This window comes from Bacillus rossius, chromosome 6, assembly GCF_032445375.1.
Source record: "Bacillus rossius redtenbacheri isolate Brsri chromosome 6, Brsri_v3, whole genome shotgun sequence".
Lineage (NCBI taxonomy): Eukaryota > Metazoa > Arthropoda > Insecta > Phasmatodea > Bacillidae > Bacillus > Bacillus rossius.
In genome coordinates this window covers 70,838,385-70,858,142 of record NC_086334.1, presented here as the reverse complement: position 1 = coordinate 70,858,142, position 19,758 = coordinate 70,838,385, and the positions used below count along the sequence as shown (strand labels likewise).

Below are 19,758 nucleotides of genomic sequence, written 5' to 3'. Positions count from 1 at the left end.
CTTATAGCCTTTTAGTCACTTAGACTCGTAGCATTCTAGCCAAATATCATTGGAGCTGTTGAAACAAAAGGCAGTTGGAGCCAATGACTGTAGGAGCCAATGACTTTTGGAGTCAAAAGACTGTTGGAGTGAATGACTGATGGAGCCAATGACTATTGGAGCCTTTGAATATTGGAGCCAATGACTGATGGAGCCAATGACTATTGCAGCCAATGAATATTGGAGCCAATGACTGATGGTGTTAATGACTATTGGAGCCAATGAATATTGGAGCCAATGAATATTGGAACCAATGACTTACGGAACTACAAACTGATAGATTCATAGACTGATGGAGACATTATATCCTAACTTAACATTGACGATCGCATCCTACCGAGTTGAATGTACGTGAGAATGTACCTCCTTTTCGTTAAATGAGCTTTAGTTTTGTAGAATGTGCTTCCTTTTTATTGACGGTGCGTTCAACATGAGCTGCCTGTTCGTAGATGGTGCTTCCAAATATGCTGCCTTTTCGTTGATTGTGCTTCCTTTTTGTTGATTGCGCATATTTAAATATGTAGTGACAGAATATTTACTAGATCAAAACCTCTTGGTGTTACTAAAATATTTTTCAAGCTCACTTGGTACTTTAGTATGTATAAAAATGTCACGATGGTCTAAATGAATATAATTAGCTAACGACAAAGGTCATGCGGTCCGGAAATGACTATCCTATACGTGTGATAGTGTTTATGAGCCGGTCTCATGGTCCGGAGACATTTGGTCTATATGTATGGATGGCTTTGTACATGAACGGCAAATAGGTTATGCAGATTATCGAAAAATTAGACTTTCATGTTAGGCTAATCGGCACTGTATTTAATTCGTTGGTCAGGTATATTGACTAGAGTTGTTTTTTGTAGAGTGAATGATAAATAAACTCCGCGAAAGTTAATGGAAAACAGAATATAAAACTATTTTAATATTTAGTTACACCTGTCACTGGTTCGAGAATTGAACCAAGGGCAGGAACTGATCTAATAAATTTGAAAATTAATAATTGATTTCTTCGGTGTATTTTGAAATTTTTCCCACATTTGTAGCTAAATAATTAAATTATTTCAAGATGGCGCCCAAATTTCAAGATGGCGGGCACCTCAGTAATAATAAATGATTACTGCACTGTATCGGGTTAGAATAAAACTAGCATGATGGTAAGACGAGTACACACACAAGATGGTTTCCTCCAGCAGACGAAAACAAGATGGTGGCAATGACCACTAGCAGGCGGTAGCTCCTGGTAGCATATACTGAACGTAAAATGTCGGATCCATGATGGTCGTCAAGGTCAAAGTCAAAGATCAAGGACAAATTTCAAGGTCAAGTTCGAAGTTCAAGGTCAATGTCAAAGTTCAATGCCAACAGTCGAGGTTAAAGGTATGGTGAACAGAAAATTATACTAACATGTCGCCAGCACACTCTAGCAGACGAAAACAAGATTACGCTCTCCGGCAGATGAAGACAATATGGCGGACATGACATCATACTAGCTGACGATATATACCTTAGTATTGGTGGTGCTAGGTCAGTCTAGGTAGCTTCCACGGAGGAAGGAACTATCGAAATTTATTATTTTTTTGCTCTTAATGGTTTCGAACCAAGGGCGGGAATCGATATAATCAATCAGTATTCTAATAAGTAAATTTTATGATGAATTTTGGAATTTTTTTCATTAAAATCGGATAATAAAATTGAAGAGTCCACTGCAAAAACGTTGGATGTCACTTGGAATGAGTTTTGCAAGGAAATGATTTTAAGTTAAAAAACCTGTTTTTGTAACATAGCTTAATATTTACCTGTGTTCGTATGGCTGTACAAAATTAGTGGTAACGTGACCTTACTGTCTCAAATATGAAAGTTACCCTGAGGTTGGTGGTAAAACGGAAGACACCAGAGATCATAATATTTATTATAAACGTGCAAGGAATATGGTGGCAGAAGAGATTGATTATACCTCATGGGAAGATCCTAACATATTGGTTGACAGGCTACGACTACTACATGGTTCGCTTTGTGCAGGAAACTATTCGAAAGAAATATCCTTCATACTCAAAGAACTGAGGGAAGCTGTCTACATACAATAATGGCTTAAATTAAATGTAAGTATATAAACTTGAAGAAAATTTAATATATTTTTTTAAGATGGTATCTACCATTTCTCGAAATCTTATTTCTAAATAAAACTCATAACTTAAAGGTGTAAATAAACGTCACCACTGCCAGCCAAAATGTATACTAATAAAGGCATGCAAATAATCATGTCAAGTTCGTAAAAAAGTAATTTAAATTAGTTGGTCCAAATGAAGATGGAGCATTTAGAGTGGTTTGAGTTGATGGAGCATTTTTAGCTGTTGGAGCAATTGGAGCCTTTTGGAGCCTTTTCGAGCTGTTGGAGCATTTTTAACCTTTGGAACATTTGGAGCTGTTGGAGCATTTGGAGCCTTTTAGAGAATTTGGTGCCTTTTTGGAAAATTTGGAGTATTTTGGAGCGATTGGAGCATTTGGAGCCTTTTGGAGCATTTGGAGCCTTCTTTGGAGCTGTTGGAACAATTGGAGCCTTTGGAGCCTTTTGGAGCTGTTGGAGCATTTGGAGCCGAGTAGACTTGTATCCTTGTAGCTTCATAGACATGTATTTTCGTAGCCACGCTGTCTTTTAGCCATGCAGTCTCGCAGCCATGTATAACTCGTAACCAGCTAGATCCTTTTAGACTCGTAGCCTTATAGCCTTTTAGTCACTTAGACTCGTAGCATTCTAGCCAAATATCATTGGAGCTGTTGAAACAAAAGGCAGTTGGAGCCAATGACTGTAGGAGCCAATGACTTTTGGAGTCAAAAGACTGTTGGAGTGAATGACTGATGGAGCCAATGACTATTGCAGCCAATGAATATTGGAGCCAATGACTGATGGTGTTAATGACTATTGGAGCCAATGAATATTGGAGCCAATGAATATTGGAACCAATGACTTACGGAACTACAAACTGATAGATTCATAGACTGATGGAGACATTATGTCCTAACTTAACATTGACGATCGCATCCTACCGAGTTGAATGTACGTGAGAATGTACCTCCTTTTCGTTAAATGAGCTTTAGTTTTGTAGAATGTGCTTCCTTTTTATTGACGGTGCGTTCAAAATGAGCTGCCTTTTCGTAGATGGTGCTTCCAAATATGCTGCCTTTTCGTTGATTGTGCTTCCTTTTTGTTGATTGCGCGTAGTTAAATATGTAGTGACAGAATATTTACTAGATCAAAACCTCTTGGTGTTACTAAAATATTTTTCAAGCTCACTTGGTACTTTAGTATGTATAAAAATGTCACGATGGTCTAAATGAATATAATTAGCTAACGACAAAGGTCATGCGGTCCGGAAATGACTAGCCTATACGTGTGATAGTGTTTATAAGCCGGTCTCACGGTCCGGAGACATTTGGTCTATATGTATGGATGGCTTTGTACATGAACGGCAAATAGGTTATGCAGATTATCGAAAAATTAGACTTTCATGTTAGGCTAATCGGCACTGTATTTAATTCGTTGGTCAGGTATATTGACTAGAGTTGTTTTTTGTAGAGTGAATGATAAATAAACTCCGCGAAAGGTAATGGAAAACAGAATCTAAAACTATTTTAATATTTAGTTATTTGTCACTGGTTCGAGAATTGAACCAAGGGCAGGAACTGATCTAATAAATTTGAAAATTAATAATTGATTTTTTCGGTGTATTTTGAATATTTTCCCACATTTGTAGCTAAATAATTAAATTATTTCAAGATGGCGCCCAAATTTCAAGATGGCGGGCACCTCAGTAATAATAAATGATTACTGCACTGTATCGGGTTAGAATAAAACTAGCATGATGGTAAGACGAGTACACACACAAGATGGTTTCCTCCAGCAGACGAAAACAAGATGGTGGCAATGACCACTAGCAGGCGGTAGCTCCTGGTAGCATGTACTGAACGTAAAATGTCGGATCCATGATGGTCGTCAAGGTCAAAGTCAAAGATCAAGGACAAATTTCAAGGTCAAGTTCGAAGTTCAAGGTCAAGTTCGAAGTTCAAGGTCAATGTCAAAGTTCAATGCCAACAGTCGAGGTTAAAGGTATGGTGAACAGAAAATTATACTAACATGTCGCCAGCACACTCTAGCAGACGAAAACAAGATTACGCTCTCCGGCAGATGAAGACAATATGGCGGACATGACATCATACTAGCTGACGATATATACCTTAGTATTGGTGGTGCTAGGTCAGTCTAGGTAGCTTCCACGGAGGAAGGAACTATCGAAATTTATTATTTTTTTGCTCTTAATGGTTTCGAACCAAGGGCGGGAATCGATATAATCAATCAGTATTCTAATAAGTAAATTTTATGATGAATTTTGGAATTTTTTTCATTAAAATCGGATAATAAATTTGAAGAGTCCACTGCAAAAACGTTGGATGTCACTTGGAATGAGTTTTGCAAGGAAATGATTTTAAGTTGAAAAACCTGTTTTTGTAACATAGCTTAATATTTACCTGTGTTCGTATGGCTGTACAAAATTAGTGGTAACACTTCGTAAACAACAAACTCATAATCATGAACATAATTATGATAATATTGCTATTTGTACAAAACAATACATGACTGCAAAAATTCTAGATGTTACAGCACTGCATTTTGCTTATTACAAATTAGCACACCCCCTTCGTCTGACTGATGCAAATTGTTTCTTTGCCTGACAGTGTGGCAATTTAGAGTAAAAGTCTCTCGCTTTTGGTCCACAGAACTGCGATAGGTGTTGTACATCCTTGAACTTTTCATGTGACAGTGGAATGAAACCTGCAACACAGATGGACACATTTCAAGCTGATTCAAAGTACGTTATCATATACACATCAAAATAAGAATGAAGCAATCAATATCTGCAATGAAGATATTCTGTAACACATCTATAGTAATAGCAGATATGGCATTATAGAAAGCTGATAACTTACCATCATACAAGTAGTCTGGAAGATAGAATTCACTATCATCTACAGCCTCTGCCTGGTAATTTTGTGGACATGAGCAACGAGCCTCTTTAAGTGATGAACTCTCCCAGGCACCATTGTAGGTACTTCTATGGTGAACACTGGGTCCCAAAGCATGCTGGAACAACAAAACTTTCACGGGTCGAATAGGAAATGGACACTTCTTCTTGTACATGGGTGATAAAAACTTTGTCCATGCTCTAAGAAGTGCCTGATCGACCTCAATGACATGGAAAGCTGAAGGTTTCAGTCTTGCTACAGAAAAATGCTGCCACCAATGTTCAGGAAGTTCAGCTGTAATCTTGATTTGAATCATTGCCATATTGCGATCACACTCCAAGTACGAATGTCCTCTGACGGGGAACGTTACCTGAATGGTGTTCAGTCTTCTTGTACAGTGCACAACATAGTGCAAATATCTCAATATGGTGTAGTTCTTATTCTGGCCACCACAATTGTCACAGAATAACTCCAAATGTTTGACGTCTTCTTTCAGCAGTGTAAAAATTAAGTGATGAAGAAATGACACAACTTCATCGGCGCTTTTTCCTCCAATAGTCTCGTCATAACAGTAAAAGTATGATTCGCAGTTAGACAAAACATGAATATTGAACATGAACATAGACAGCTGTCTTCTGTAGTAAACATCATTTGTGGAAATGTTGGGGGTACTGAGGTTTTTTTTGGAAATCCATAACAATACCTTCATAGTCTGTGGTTTTTCTACTCCTTAATTTTGCACCTTTTTTTTTTAGTGTAGAATGTTTCTGCTTTAGCCTTATGAACATCATTTTCTACTTTCAGTTTCTTCTGTTCATGCAAGAGAATGTTCTCTTCTTCTTTATTTAAAGTACTTTTCAATTTTTCTTCGAAAACATGTATTTCTGCTTGAAACCTGTCACATGTGCTGCATGTATAAGATCTTGGAAATCCAAATTTGTTATTGAATTGTGTGTTGAATATGTTTCTATAATATTCGTAGGATACTGCAGGGAGATTTTTCTCTTTATACATCTGATGCATTTTATTTACATTAAGCTCAGGTGGCAGGTACAGTTTTGTAGTAGCACCTCTACTGTAATGGCTTGGCGTTCCTTTAAATAAAGAAATGTGCTCGTACACAGGTTTTTCAACATCTTGAGGTTTTTTATAATGTACATGTTTATATTTCCCACGCTTATCCTTGGGTGCTGCACCAAAATTTTTCCCTGACGTCTGTAAAGTTTGCACTCGTCGTGTTGTGATGCCATGAATGAAAACAAACGCTTTAGCACAAATGGGTATCTCAGTTACCTTTTTACCATCCAGGACCCGCACTTTGTAAGAATAAGCATAATCATGGAATGTTTCATCATTAATATCTCGTCTAGATCTACGTTGTTTTATCTGGTTTATAGACATCAGACCAAACAAGTACATATTCTGTTCATCATACGATGTAATTTCATTAAATTGTTTAATTTGTTGTAGTCTCTGTTCGGCAGATACATTTTGAAAACATTTTAACCTTTTACATTTGCAGTCCGGGCCAGTCTCGTGAGACGATAAAAGTAGTTTCTTCATAACATCAGTAATTCGACCATATTGTTTCCTTTTCGCACAATTTACATTAAGTGATGTGTTTGCTACATCTTCTGTTTGACTTTCTAAATCTTCCATTACTCGGTTTTTTTTTACATTTAAATCACAGAAAAAGGTTAAATACACACGTCAGTAAACACTTTTGCAACCCATACTGCCAATCTGCCAATGTAAACAAATGAAGTATAAACAGCCAAAGATAACATCAACACAGGTTAGGTAACACTGACATCCAGCATTTTTCGCTGGTCTACTACTGACATCTAGCGTTCTTGCAGTGTACTGCTATACTACTGATTGTTATTGCATCTTGACTACCAGCATTTTTGCTGTGAAACCTCTATGGCAGGTTTTACACCCACTGAGCATTGTATTGCCAACTTCAACTCACTTTTCACACAATAGTGACATCCATCGTTTTTGCAGTGAACTCTTCAAATAAAGATTTCCATGATGGCATCCAAATTTCAAGATGGCGGACATTACGTCATACTACCTGATAATATATGCTATGAAACAAGTGGCGGGGGTCAGTCTGCCAGCAGCACAGTGAGGGAAGGATTGGTCGCCTTTTTAAATTTTTTTTGCCCTCGCCGGGTTCTAACCGAGGACTCCGAGCTCTGTGCCATATTTTTTTGGTTTTTTTTATTTTTTTTATTAAAATGTTATTTATTGGACTTTTTATAAATTTTAAAAATTTTTTCATTAAAATCAGATAATAAATAAAGATTTTCAAGATGGCGGGCGTGACGGAAATTGCAACGGTGACATAATAATCCAAGATGGCGGTCATGGTATCCTTATTCCTAAAAATTGCTTATCTGAAGCTGTATACATGGATGCTTAAGACATATTTAGGAATTTTGTGGTTTCTAAGGCAAAACGACTTTTGAGGTTTTTCGAAATCCTAATTTTCGAATTTTTGTGAAAGAAAACGAGAAATTTTTCCTCAAAACAGGAATTTTTAAGTCATTTGGAGTCCTTTTTGAGGAATTTTTGAGTCCAAGATGGACGCCGTGATGTCACAATCCAAGATGGCGGACCGACAATCACAATTTCCTGCCAGACACCAGACACCCCAGCCCCTATTACACACTACTATCGTGAGTCAAGAGTTTCAGGCCATCACTTCATAAGATCTTTGGCATTTTTACCCTTTTATATGCAACCCAGCTGTTCTCGATGTGTTTATCCTTATAATTTAATTGAGAGTTCTCTTTGATTTCATGGTCCGTATAGATTGGCACAATCAGATCTAAAATATTTTGTAAACAGATTCGAGGTAACATGTATCACATATAATGCAAGGCAGATGAAATGGTGGAACTGTTGGTAACATTTTCCTCACTTTATAAACTTAGGAAGTTATGTTGTGACTGCTCAGTGTCAAGAATGTCTGTTCACAAAACAACCTCACTTTGACTCTAGGATTTTGAGTTGTAATGAGATGCAGTTTACAATGGTTTTTCGTATCACTGCCATGCCATGCAATTACGGTACTTTTTTGGAAGAAATCAAATTCGAGAAGTGCAGTGCGTGTTTCAGTAGTTCCCATAAGTTTGAGTCAATTACTTGATCCCTCGATCACGGAACTGTCAGGATGGGTGGATGCTTGTAACCGTCTTCTTTGCCTCAGCAAACTAAAAACCATAGTTGCTTCCTGGAAAAAGTCTCCTACCAAAACATATTGTAAACTTTTACCATGTTACATATTTCTTTGCTGGACCTCGAGCTACCTAATCCCTCATTTATAGTTATATTTGAAGTGTGAACACTATACCTCTCATTCGGCATTGTTTTCCTCATTGAATTCAGTGTTTCAGGTTGATGGCCAACTATCCTTCACCTCTCATGAAAGATTTTCACACGTTAACCATTTTTTGAAGGTTGGCTGGGACTTTATTGGATATTCATCTACAAAGCACACCAGAATACACAATGTCCCAATTATTAAAAGTTTTGTTTGTTTGTTTTTGCGCATGTCAAGTGAGGCAGTACACTTGGTGGGCGTGGCATCGCTGTGTACAGAAGCATTCCTAGCTTCTATGAAAAGATTTGTATCTCTAAGGGGAACACCGGGTGTCACTAATTCGTATAGAGGTACAATTATTATTGGTGCTGAGAATGACCTGGAGGATTTCCTTCAAGCACAGTAGCACACCTACAAATTGTAAAAATGTTAGTACCTACATAGTTTGTTTGATTGTCTAAATCCAGTTTTTTCTTCTTTTTCTTATTGTTGATCAACTGGAAGCACGCCATTTCAATACGAGGTCAAAACTACTGATCTAACGTTAATGTATTCCTGTGTTGGCTCAACCTAAAACCGTTCGCGAAGAAGTTCCCGAGCAACCACTTGGCAAGATGGCGCTGGGTAGCAAGTACACGCGCACCTCACTCAGTGTACCATGCATTCAATCATTTAAGTAACAATTAATAACATTTTGATGTCCGGACCACTGCCTTCCGCGTGTTTCCTAACAAGCAGTTGTTGTGTAAGCGAAATTCGGGTTTCCTGCGCATGACCTCTAGCGGTGGACGTGGCAAACGCTCGTGCGATAAAGATTAGGTGGGGGAGGGGAGGGGAGAGGCTGCGCGGGTGGCGCTGCGCAGTGGCCGAGCGACACATGACAAGAGTCTGTGCTCGACGCTCGCGCGGCAGTGCGCTCGCAGCCATCAGCCCAGAGACATCAGAGTACAGTCTGCCGCAGGTGAGTCCAGCTTTCCGCCAGCCGCAGACTGCAAGCCCTGCGAAGATAGAAGACGAGTTTGTGAAACAGCTCGTCTGTTTCTTATTCAACAACGTGTTGTAAGAATGTGCAGTGTGTGTGATCATACAGTTCATAGCTCGTGACAAAGTTGCTTGGTCAATTACAAAAAAAAAAGTTCCGATTGCTGCTTTGTGTTAACAGACTTACTACACAGCATTAAAAATATATTTGTATGGGTGTCAACGTTGAATTAAAAATAATATTAATGTATTTATCGGCCTTATACCTGAGTCCCTAGACCTAAGTGTCAGAGATATGCTTGGCAATACATAAGCGATGGTACAGCTAACGGTATGGTTCTGCTCAGGAACTATTAAGATGATGGTGGACTCTGAATCACTTAAGTATCGACTCGGTGCTCATAATTATGCGAAGATCGACTCAAACCTCCCACCCTGGCAACGGCGCATTAGTAGTCACCTCAGCGAACAAGTTTCTCTTTTATAGGTACACCTTGCTGATGTAGTTTCATACTGTACGCTTGTAGTTTTCTTATTTTTAAGTTGGCTTTTTACAAACCAAAAATTTCATAAGAAATCTTATTTTTTGGAGTGAATGTTTGAGTCGTAAAATAAAATAATGACTTTCGTTGTTTAAAAAGGCAGCGTCTGGACAACTTATGAAAATTTTTATTATGTTTTGCTGAACACTTTCATTTAAGTTATTATTAATGCCGTGTGTTAGCTGGTGTGCGTGTGATCTTGCCCGCAATAATTTATAACAAAAAATATATATTTTTAGAGATTAGAGGAACGGGTGCAATTTTACAGCTTGTCTTCAAAATGGAGATGTGCTCTTGCTGCCATGTCATACATGATAGCATGTATGCTGAACACTAAAACAAAGCAGGTAATCTTACAGAAGATGGCTAATTATTTGGAACAAAATTTAAGAGTACGATTATAGCATCCGTGAGCAATGAATTTTTAACAAGTAAGTATTAAATGCTTAGTAGAAGTGTTTATTAAAATAAACTATTGTAACTTAAAGGAGAAAATTGTTAAAACCTATATAAATATTTAATTCTAATACAGGATCATAACTAAAAATAATTAATTCCATTCATTTTAAAATATAATATCTTGAATATATTATAATTTATATAATTTATGGCTTTGTGAAGGCATAAAGTGTTTGAACTAGTCTCCCAATTATCTTCACTAGCTTACCACCAGCGTCTTCGCTCACACAAATATTGTATCATTGTAAGAAAAATATTTGATGAATTCAAAACGTTTTCAATAAAGAAATTTACGCAATTAAATGTCAGGAATATATAAGATTTTGTTAATTACAAAACCATTATGGGTTGTAATTTATAAAGTGGTAATATATATCAACCTGTATATTTTTAATGTGTCTCTAGAACGTATGCCAGTTAATATTTCCCGCTTTAGTGGACTCTTGAGATAATTTTCCCTTGATAAAACCACTTTCACTTCCTTTACACTCCATTCGTGAACGAATTTTTAAAAATAGTTCAAACGTGCTGTTTCTTTTTAATGTATATTACGCTGACTTATAAATTTCCACTTTTCTAATATTTCTCTATAATCATAGACTTTATAAAACTAAACAATTATTTTTTTATTAGGGATAAAATGTTAAAATATGTGAAACACTCTTATCTTTATTTTGAATGCAGACTGCATATATTGAATTTATAAAGTTAACGTAGTTTAAATTCACTCTGTATTTTACTGTGATTTATATTTTAAGGCTTTTCAAGATATTTAAATTTAAGGCTACTAAATCTATTTGCATAATATTGGTCCATAATTAGTCGTTTTACCGTATTATTAATAAAAATAATTTTGGTTATTATGCATTTAAAACATATCATGAATCACTTTATTAGATGCTTTATTACATTTACTTCTCTAACTCCATATTTTGCATTGCAACTTTTATCTTAATTCACTTTTAAAACTACATGAAATATCTGCAGAAGTTTTTAACAATTGTCAGTGTCGCAAATATATTATATTTAAAACCATTCTCAACTTGTTTTCATCAAAGAAATTGTTACATGTCGGGAAACAAATTTTATCTACTTGTCAATGTCATACAAGTGTAAACAATAACTAAATCATTTTGTAATGTGTAGGAGAATCAATTTTGTTTCATAAAAAAATAATCCTTTTGGCACAATCTACTTGGCAAGTAGATTTATAAGTACCTATTTCTTCTGGAACGTTTAGGAAACTTCTAGATTATTCTAGAATATCTAGAACATTTGGAATACTTAATGCTCATAAAATGATATATTATTTACAATATTATAAAATGATCGATTTAACATTTTCTCAAGTTCCATGCAGATATCTTTTTTTAATTTAATGCTTCCGCCATTTAAAACTTTTTTTTTCGAGCATCAAACCCTACATTTCATCCCTTGCACTAATAAATAATCGTATAAAATTTATTTCACCGAGGTTTAAGAGAATGTTTACAATAAATTTGAAATCATTTTAACGTGTACATAGTAAGGCAGTGGCGGACCTAGACTCTGCGGGGCCCTAGACAATTTATTTCAGCGGGGCCCTTGTATCTCGGTGTGAAAAGGGGGGGGGGGGGGGTTGGGTATTATCAGACTGGAGTATGGAATACCATTGGAGAAGGGGGATACTCTCCCGGAAAATTAGAAAATTAAACTTTTGAGCCTACATTGAACATAAATTTCTATGATGGTAAAAAAATTTTCTTTCGTGGAAATTGTAATTGGGTTAGTTTTATTAATGCATACAATTTAATTCTGGTGAAATCTGGTCATTTTATAAGTCTATAAATCTGTGAATATTTTTAAAAGTGAAATCATACAAAAATATAAAAAATCAAAAGCAAAAAAAAAAAATATATTTTCTTTTTTTTTCATTTACATACATACATACGATATGTTTTCACATAAAATAAAATTATACAAAGAAGAAAAATAAAAAAAATGAAAATAAATTTGAATTGGTTTTGTACAAATACTCAAATATATGCCACATTAAATGAGGGTTAATTTATATAGCTGTTTAGGCTATATAATTATGTAAATTAGTCGTAAAATTAATTTGGTACAAAAATCATATGGGAGAATTTTTTTCCCTCACTTATGAAAATAAATGGTTTTAGGGGGAAAAAAACCAACAACATTTCAAGGTCAAATATTACAACACCAACTCATCTCACAATACAAACTCTTGTGACTTTTTGCTGTTACTGCACTTCATTAAAATGTAACCCTGCGACTTTTTTTTCCGGCTGAAGTCTTCTATGATATCAGTGTAATCTAGACTGTTTGCCAACTCGTTTTCTATGGAGAGGAGGGCTAAAGATGATAGTCGATCTTGTGTCATGGAGTTTCTTATATAAGTCTTAATAAACTTTAACTTGGAGAAACTCCTTTCTGCAGATGCTACTGTCACAGGAATTGTACATATTATTCTCAATGCTACAAAAATGTTTGGGTATACATCTAGCAAGCTATTTTGTACAATGTACTTAAGAACTTAAAATACATCGTCTTGTTCTCCATCGTAGACACGGGCCAACATTTTCAATTCCTCATAGAGTTCCACAGCGTCAATATCACTTTTATCTCCGGCGCTCAATGAAATTTGTAGCTCTTGACAATTATTCATCAGATCTTCATCACTCATGTTCTGTAGGCCCTTGATATGATACATAAAGCCAAATTTGCTTTTATAGGTCTTCAAAGCTGCAAATCTTGGCTGACATCTCATTTGTATTGCATCTGCTACCACCAGAAAATAGTTTATTTTGAAATTATCTTCAGGTGGAAGCTCGGGAGCTTCATCTTCTCTTTCATAGAAGAACATTTTATTTTTACGCCGTCTTCTGCTGTTCTTAAACACGCTATTGATGCCAACTTCTTCTGCTACTTCTCTTGCTGTTACCAATGCCATATTGAAGCCACTCAGACGATATTCATCTAACCACTTGACAAATGTTTCTAAGTGCTTAACTGCCATACCTAAATGCACATTTACGTTTTGCCATACCTTACTGATGGTGTTTATTTTGACAATAATATCGTACCACACCACACGAGATGCAACAAACTCGTATGTAGTAATTTCGTTTTCTAACGATTGACACTGACTTATTAAACTACAGTCTGTGTTAATCTTACGAAGATTTGACAAAGCATCACAAACATTGCTTAGCTGATACCTCACAGCTTTTACAGATTCAATTCTGCACTCCCATCTGGTTTCGGAAAGAGGTTTGAGAGAAATGTTGACATGAGACTTCAGAATACCCCATCGTTCACTTGAGCAAGAGAAAACTGTGTACAATCTTTGCAAAAGACCAAAAAATGTCTGCGCTTGAGCACAAGATGAAGCAGTGTCTCCCAATACTAAGTTCCAGCTGTGGCTTCCACACTGTACAAAGAATGCTAGAGGATTAATGTTGAGTAGCCTTATTTGTACACCGCTCTTTCCCCACGCATGTTGGCACCATTGTCATAGCCTTGACCCCTACAGTTGACAATGGACAAGCCTAACTCCTCCAATTTGTTTATTATGTAATCGGCCAGCTTTTCACCAGTAGTTTTTTCTACAGCTACAAATTCTACAAAATGTTCCTCAATTTCTGCAGTGTCTTGGTTTGTTATTCTTAGAATTACTGACAATTGTTCAATCCGAGCTATATCTCGAGTGCAGTCCAAAATGATTGCAAAGTACTTATTCTTTAATACTTTATCTATTATTTTAGCTCTAACATGATTGGCCATTATGTCGATAAATTTATTCTGAATAGTTTTACTCAGGTAGTGGTTTCTGGCAACTGTCTTGTTTATAGTTTGGTGCAAGTGCTCTCGCAATGTTGGTTTAAATCGTGCAATCAAATTAACCAAATCCAATATATTTCCACTGTTATTCGAATTAGACCTCTCTTCATGCCCTCTGAAAGCCAAGTTATGAGTAGCCAAAAACTGTACGATGGCTAATAGCCTTTCTAAAATATCTCTCCAGCGTTGTTGTTCAGCACGAATCTGGGCCTGGGTTTGTGAATCAATAGTTTTTTCACAAGAAAGGCCGTTTTTTAAACTAAGCCATTTTACCATGCATTCTTTGTGACACTTGCTCTTTTCGTGAGACTTGAGCACCTCGGATAGATGCTTTCAGTCACTCATACCTTCATTAGATCCAAGGGCACTGTTGGGATTAGGTCTTAGAGAGAATAAACGACATGAAAAACAGTAAACAGCATCTTTTGACTCGGAATAAACTAACCATCGCCTATCTTGCTCTTCATCATTTATAAGTGTTTTTATATAATGTGTGTCTGTAAAATGTCGACCACTTTCATTTTTGGCGTAAGATTTATTGTATATCCTCACGAGGCCGTTTTGAACTATACTAGTTATTTGTAAGACACTTAATTGTTTAGGCCATAAAAAAGGGTCACTCACAGTTACGTTGGTAGGCAAGGTATCGATTTCCTCACGGATATCGAAGTCCGCATCGTTATCCTCTAATGGCACATGTGCAGATGATGATGACGTCGACTCAGGATACATCACCTCGTTGCTTCCGAAAGGTGTATCACTGTGGCTACTGAGTCCTGCCTCTGCAGCGACAGTAACTTCTTCCTCTGCCATCGTTGAATCTCGCACGCACAGATGTTCAGATGACGCAGACATACACTCGGAACACAACACTTCGTTGTTTTTCAGGGGAGATTCACTTTGGTTACTGGGTATTTTTATGTCTTTAACTTCTGTTAATGGTATTGAATCTTGAACGCACAACTGTTCCTTATCTCCAGTAATTTTATCAGTCTTAAAATATATTGTTAAAGAACCACTTAATTTTTTTTTTAAGTTCTTTGCGTTTTTCAATTTTTTTCCGTTTGGAACTGCCAGAATCATATTTCCTACCAAAGTCACGATCACGAGAAGTCATTGTAAATTAATCTGACTGAAACTAACAAATAAAAATCTCAGCCTTGATTATGAAACTGTCTCATTAAAAATAACTATCCCTATTAATCAATATCATTGAAAGTAGTTACAACAAAATAACAGGACGAACGAATAGAGATTCAAAATGTGCACTGCACGATACATGACTTAATATTTCCACTGATCTGGCGACACTGCAGTAAAGTAACAACATCTGTCTGTAACGCGTACGTTCACACCCCCTCCACTTTTGAGTATCGTAAAAGGGAAGGGAAAGCTAATTATAAGCCGCTGACTAAAGTCACATAAATTTAGAAGGTTGAGAGGAAGTTTAGGGTTTACATAGCGACCTCTACTTTCAATTCCTTTGATAACTGGCAGAAGTAATATAAACATAAAACAAAAAACAACAACTGTATGTACTTTTCACCGCCCTTCCCCAGAGATATATCAGAGGAAAACGACACTCAGAGCAAAGCCTTGTTGTCGCCGTATCTGTGATAACTGTAACCTGAAGCAAACACTAATCAGCATCGCCGGCTGGCAAGTGTCAGGTAATGTTCCACATATTGCCAACCCGATTATCTGACACTCGTCTCCTGCATGTTGCGGGTAATACATATAAAGGAGGTTCCAATAAACATGAGGGGCGTACAACTTAATTTTGAACACCTTACATGACAGGTGCCAGGGTGAGGGCAGACGCGGGGCCCCACTAGGCGCGGGGCCCTGGGCGATTGCCCGGGTCGCCCGGCCCTGGATCCGCCCCTGCAGTAAGGACGTTTTGAATTTTATCATTTTCTTCCCTGTTTATCAACCCCTCGCAGTAGTAATACGTCACATCAAAAATTTTTTAAGCCATAAGTTTTAGATAATATTTAGGATTTTTGTACAATAAACTGTAACGTATTTTGTAGTTTACCTACTAAATGTTTTTTTTTTTTTGTCATTTGCAGAAATTGGTTGGTTGTAGCAAAAAAAAATGACAAAAGTTTAAGATATAATTTTTACGGTTTACAAACAGTTTGATTGGATTTGATAGTGGGCATACTAAGTGAGATGAATTTTTATTATATCAACCCCTGTTGCAGTAATGGTTGGTCGTATAAAAAATATTTCATTGAAATTTTGCAGATGATGTTTAGGTTTACTATAAAAATAATGGATGAATTCAAACCCTGTTTTTTTTAACTCCTTGCAGTACTGGTTAATCTTAAAAAAAAAAATTGTATCTGACGAAAGTTTTTGATGATATTTAGAAAATTTACAATTACTTATACTATATTTGATAGTGTACCTGATACGGAGTTTATGACATTTTGTGTCCTTAAACCTCTGTTTTTTTCCACCCTTTGCAGCATTTGTTGGTTTTATCAAAAAGAATTACGCAAAAGTATAGATAATATTTATAAGGTTTAAAAATAATTTTAACTGATTTGATACGTTGCCTGTTAAGGGAGTTATAATTGTTTTTGTCATTTAACCCCTGTATTTACAACCCCTTACAGCAATGGTTCGTCTTATCAAAATTTATTCAGAAATAATTTTTAGATTATATTAACAAGTTTAACAAACAATTGAAACGGATTTGATGGTTTGCCTACTAAGGGAGTTATGAAATTTTTTGTTCTCCAGACCCTGTTTTTTTTTTTTTTTGTAATTATGGTTAGTCGAATCAAAAATTTATTTATTCAAAAACTTTTGATATTACTATAACAAAATCCAAAAAATTCGTGTGTATGCGGTATTAGTCGTATTAAGAGATTAGTATAGATTCTTCTTTTTTAAATATTCCTAGTCCATTCGATGAATGCTCAAAAAGGGGGTGTAGACGGAAATGGAAGGAAAACCATTTTTGACTTTGGGACTTTGTTTGGACTTGTTAGGAGGTAAAAATACTAAAAGTCCCCACTCCTAGGAGATGAGCGGGGGGCAGGGGGGCACATAGAAGGTCGTTTTTTTTCGGTTTGTCACTTTTATCTTGAAAACTACGCGTCCAAGCGAAGAGACCACTTTATAAATAATTAAAGCTGAAAAAATGTGCATAACATTGGTAATCATTTTATCGCTATCTCACATAGTTTCCAAGATATTTTCTATCGAATGTCACTAATTTTGAAGAATAAAAAAATTGCCCAACATTTTTTGTCATATTTGACTACTTGGTATTCAATGTATGTATATAATATATACATAAATATACATATATATAATTACATTCGCTCCACAAAGACATTGGGGTAAAGTGATTCTAGAGTCAACAACAATGTGTATATAATTTTGTTTTTATTAACCGCCTCAGCAAAACAGCTGACATACATTTCAATCAGGAGACATTCATAACAGAAGGAAAACTTCCTGTCAAATATCGACAGCAAAACTAGAATGATTTACTTGGTGCACATGGAATCAGAACTCTTTTTAATACAGAACGAAGAAGATGTCCTCATTGTAGACATAGCTATGGAGTTGACACATACCACCGCTGTTGCTGTTATTGGTGAGGATGTCGACCTAATCGTCCTGTTGGTAGCCAAAAAATCTGAATGACAGGACATAATTTTCATCAACCCAGGATGTGGAAACAAAAGCTTCATTGTTTTCTACCCAGGAGCTTCAGAACCCAGGAGCTGCGAGACAATGTTATTTCTACGCGCCTTGACTGGGCGCGATAACATCTCAGCAGCCTTCCGAAAGAGTAAGCTGGGATTTATCAAACTCTATTTGCAGTCTCCATACGTCCAGGGAGATGCTGAAGTTTCCTCAGACCCTTCTTCAACAAAGGAAAAAATAGAATAAACTCGGAAAAAAGTGTATTCTAAAGTGGTACGGGGCTCCACCTAAAGAGAAATATCTAAATTCTCACAGTCACCAATCCTTAAATAAATCGGAAGCCAATATCAAAACGGACATGTCATGCCCCAATCAACAGAGCGGACGGCGAAACAACTTTTGTGAGTACATATCACCAAATCCAGACAAGGTTGGGACATGGGCTGCCTCCTCAGATGTATGGGTGGAAGCTACCACCCAGAAAAACAACTTCTGTGAGGACATATCACCAAATCCAGACAAGGTTGGGACATGGGCTGCCTCCTCAGATATATGGATGGGAGCTACCACCCAACAAAACAACTTCTGTAAGGACATATCACTAAAATCAGACAAGGTTGGGACATGGGCTGCCTCCTCAGATGTATGGGTGGGAGCTACCGCCCAGCAAAACAACTTCTGTGAGGACATATCACAAAATCCAGACAAGGTTGGGACATGGGCTGCCTCCTCAGATGTATGGGTGGGAGCTACCACCCAGCAAAACAACTTCTGTGAGTACATATCACCAAATCCAGACAAGGTTGGGACATGGGCTGCCTCCTCAGATGTATGGGTGGAAGCTACCACCCAGAAAAACAACTTCTGTGAGGACATATCACCAAATCCAGACAAGGTTGGGACATGGGCTGCCTCCTCAGATATATGGATGGGAGCTACCACCCAGCAAAACAACTTCTGTGAGTACATATCACCAAATCCAGATAAGTTTGGGACATGGGCTGCCTCCTCAGATATATGGGTGGGAGTTACCACCCAGCAAAATAACTTCTGTGAGGACATATAACAAAATCCAGACAAGGTTGGGACATGGGCTGCCTTTTCAGATGTATCGGTGGGAGCTACCACCCAGCAAAACAACTTCTGTGAGTACATATCACCAAATCCAGACAAGGTTGGGACATGGGCTGCCTCCTCAGATGTATGGGTGGAAGCTACCACCCAGAAAAACAACTTCTGTGAGGACATATCACCAAATCCAGACAAGGTTGGGACATGGGCTGCCTCCTCAGATATATGGATGGGAGCTACCACCCAACAAAACAACTTCTGTAAGGACATATCACTAAAACCAGACAAGGTTGGGACATGGGCTGCCTCCTCAGATGTATGGGTGGGAGCTACCGCCCAGCAAAACAACTTCTGTGAGGACATATCACAAAATCCAGACAAGGTTGGGACATGGGCTGCCTCCTCAGATATATTGGTGGGGAGCTAACACCCAGCAAAACAACTCTTGTGAGGACATATCACCAAATCCAGACAAGTATAAGACATGGGCTGCCTCCTCAGATATAAGGGTGGGAGCTACTACCCAGCAAAACAAATTCTGTGAGTACATATCACCAAATCCAGACAAGGTTGGGACATGGGCTGCCTCCTCAGATGTATGGGTGGGAGCTACCACCCAGCAAAACAACTTCTGTGAGTACATATCACTAAATACAGAAGAGGTTGGTACATGGGCTGCCTCCTCAGATATATGGCTGGGAGCTACCACCCAGCAAAACAACTTCTGTGAGTACATATCACCAAATCCAGACAAGGTTGGGACATGGGCTGCCTCTTCAGATATATGGGTGAGAGCTACCA

General features: G+C 37.2%; 1 protein-coding gene across 2 annotated transcripts in view; it reads left to right on the top strand.

The window, feature by feature from the left end:
* The first annotated feature begins 9,257 nt into the window (after positions 1–9,257).
* The window catches only part of LOC134533290 (S-adenosylmethionine synthase), a 169,654-nt gene continuing 159,153 nt past the window's right edge, over positions 9,258–19,758 (top strand). For both annotated transcript variants that reach the window (XM_063370752.1, XM_063370753.1), the window contains exon 1: positions 9,258–9,353. The gene's annotated coding sequence lies outside the window, so the exon portion shown is untranslated. The remainder of the gene's footprint in view (positions 9,354–19,758) is intronic.